The 3,212-nt window shown below is 43.7% G+C and overlaps 1 non-coding gene across 1 annotated transcript; it reads left to right on the top strand.

Annotated features, from left to right (window-relative positions):
• Positions 1–280: 280 nt before the first annotated feature.
• TRNAY-GUA (transfer RNA tyrosine (anticodon GUA)) lies at positions 281–370 on the top strand. The gene is given in 2 exon segments: positions 281–317; positions 335–370. It is a non-coding gene; the product is annotated as a tRNA-Tyr (tRNA).
• Positions 371–3,212: the final 2,842 nt, after the last annotated feature.

The raw sequence follows: 3,212 nt of genomic DNA, 5'->3' as shown, positions 1-3,212 counted from the left end.
GCAAATTTCTCTGTCAAGCTGTAGACATATTTCATATGGGTCATGAGACGAACTCCAACCTTAACGCTACCACCACCAACAGTCTTACAAGAGCTGTGAACTATTTGGCAAAGGAAACTGGCAGTTTTGTAACCAAAATCCAATTTTGCAGGAGAGTTAGCTTTGTGCCTTTTTTTGGATACTGTTTTGCGGTTGTGAAAAGCAATACATATGGAGACCCATTAGAGCCTAAGGCTATTGTTGATGCAGTCTTGACTCATTCTTGGCACTCTTGTACCTTCCTTTGATAGCTCAGCTGGTAGAGCGGAGGACTGTAGGCTGTCTCTGTAAAGTAATCCTTAGGTCGCTGGTTCAACTCCGGCTCAAAGGAAAGATTTTTGAGGTTTGTTTTTAGTTTTGTCTTTCACTTTTTTCCAGAATTTACACCTTTGTAGAAAATCCCCTTCCAACCACTCTGTACCCTGTGAGAAATTTAGTCTATTTTCCTTGTCTGATTTCAGATGGTTGTTACAGCTGTGGTGCTGTGACCAGTGTCACTTCTCTATGAACCATCCATTCAGGAGTTGGACTCAGTGATCCTTGTGGGTCCCTTCCTACTGAGAATATTCAGTGAAATCTAGCTTTTCAGTTGATGGCCATCATAAGAGATTCTGTTCCTGCAGAAGTTCAAAACCTACAGACCCTCGAGAACTGGAGCAGACACCTGGTGCAGAGCTTGCAAAGCTTCTTTTACCTGAGTGGAGTGTGGAATATGGGGGCAGGTCCAATTATTGGAGCACCCTTGTTGCTGGTTTCACCTCTTTTCCTATCTCACTCTTTCATCTTGAAGTTGTGAGGTTTGAGTGGGGCAGTGGGGAGCTAAGAGAGCTGGGACTAAAAATGGGAACATTAGGATCATTCAGGTCCTGATACCTGTCTGAGACAGTGACTACATGTGACAATGATCATTGGCCTCCTGAAAGGGTTGTGAATACCACTGGGCACGCTGTCCTGAGGTATATAATTTCCAAGAACTATCCATTTCAATGGAGAATTGTAAAGGTTGGGGCTGGTACAAAAGAAATGTTTAAGAAAGAGAGCTAAGAAAGGACACCAGAGGCCAGGTTAAGAAGGCATTTTAAGGACTCATTCATACAGAAACTTTCAGAGAATAGAAAACAGGGCATTGCTACCTGTTAAAATTTTGTTTCACACAGGAAACTGACTCACTTTCACAAGACACAATGAGTTCTGAGACGTCTGTAAGAAGCTTTATTAAAGAAAAGATTAGAGGGTTTTATATGTTTACATTAGACGAGATGACATTAGGGATCTAAATCCCAAAGCTCATGCAAAGCTTCTCATGCAAAGCATCTCCTCATGCAAAGTGCAGTGCTAAGCTGAACAAAGGTAGAAGGAGGTGGCAATTTTGTTCAGTTGCTTACCTTTCATTGTGCTTAGTAAAAAATATTTTCTAGTAGTTGGAGCCAAATACATCAAGAAACCAGCTAGAACGAATAATCAAGCGATTATATGTAATTCCAATATTCTAAAAGGTTGGGTTTTTTTGAACTAATTAGTGTCAGATCAATGACCATCGATCATAGTACAACACTGGTTTCCTTTGTCCTTCCAAATCCAGCTGCATTAATTCCCCTTCAGCTTGCAAAGCAGTACAGACTTACAGCCTCATAGCCACAATGGCCTTTCGGCACAGGGAGGCACAGGACAGGAGGAGGCAGTTCTGCCTCTCCTCCCAGCAACAACACTGGCTTGCCAGGCCCTGGGGGTCGGCAGGTCATCCCTTTATTCCTTCACAGGTCCTCCCACAGCATGATGGGGCTGTAAAAGCAGGGGTGAGAGAGGCAAGTAGATTCCTTTGCAGTCCTGATAGGACTCCTAGGGAAGAGGATGCACAGCAGCATCGTCTGCACTGGGAATCTGGCAGTCAGTTTATGTGAGGAGGCAGAGAGGGGCCTGGGTGATGTCACAGGAAGAACTCGGGTATATTTGTAACTAACCTGGATTAGAAATCTGTCCTAAGGCACCTGGGACAGATTCCCTCCTTACAATGTGCCTTTAATGGTCTTGGTGAGCAAAGTGGAAACCTTTCTGTGATTCATGCCATTAATTGCTACAATAAGCTTTAAAGCTGCCAATAATCATGCCATGTAAATCCTTGTACTCATGTCAGGGAAGAGACCAATGCTTTCCCTGAGACTGGGGAATGGCAGTGACTGATGGGCAGTCTGGCTGCCTCAGGTATTTTGTTGATGGGCAGATCTTCCTGACTTAATATTTCAGTCTGGGTTGCACAAGGTATGATTGAAACAGGGATAAAGGGAAAGGATTAGTTAGAAGTAGGTTTTCATTGCAAAAGATGTTCTTTCTGTGGTTGAAGAAGGCAAATTGTTCCAGCATGGATTCACCCTCATGTTGCTGCACTCCAGTGGAGAGCTGAGGCCTGTGGAGAACACCACCTGATGTGGTTAGCTTCTGTTATCCCATGGCTGCTCCATGACTGCTATTTCAGCTGCCAGTGCTGCCCCATACTGATGCAGCGACAACACTGACTCTGTCTCTTTCTCTTCAACAGCATTCACATCAGGTAATTTTATAAAGTAAGTTCCAGCAATTGTAGCCATGAAGCCAGAAATGTGAATTTAAATAAAGTCCTGGTGTTTTTCTCACACATGTGTGGTGGGAAGCATTTAAAAATTGTATTGTCTTTTTTGATTATGAGCTTCAACTCTTCCTTTAATCTTGAACAAGCTTCCCCTCACAGCCAAACACCTCTGATTCATCAGACATTGTGAAGGTCACTGTGTCCTTGTCTGAGGAATGGCACTCCACAGGTCAAACCTCTGAAACAAAAATGTAACCAGCTGGGGACATGATAGACCAGTAGTAGTACACTCCCATTAGACAAGATAGTGTTTGTTATCAGTGGGATGAGTGGGACTTTCCTAAACACTTGTCTTTTTGTCTTCTTGTCTCAGCTCATGTCCCTAATCAAACCTTTAACCCATCACCTAGTTTAGGAGCAGCACACCCACACCGCGTAGTGAAGAAACTGAAGCTCACACAGTTGGTGTAAACATGTGGCAAAATATCTGTACTTTCTCCCCCAAGGAAAGAGCAATGCTTGCACTCCTCCTCTCCAGGACAGCTAGGTGAATTGGGTCCAGTTGTCTGCACCCACAATTCTTCCTACATGGATGTTTTGCACCTTT

This window comes from Zonotrichia leucophrys, chromosome 2 (genome assembly GCF_028769735.1).
Source record: "Zonotrichia leucophrys gambelii isolate GWCS_2022_RI chromosome 2, RI_Zleu_2.0, whole genome shotgun sequence".
Classification (NCBI taxonomy): Eukaryota; Metazoa; Chordata; class Aves; order Passeriformes; family Passerellidae; genus Zonotrichia; species Zonotrichia leucophrys.
The sequence above is the reverse complement of the archived record's forward strand: the minus strand, read 5'-3'. Positions and strand labels throughout refer to the sequence as shown.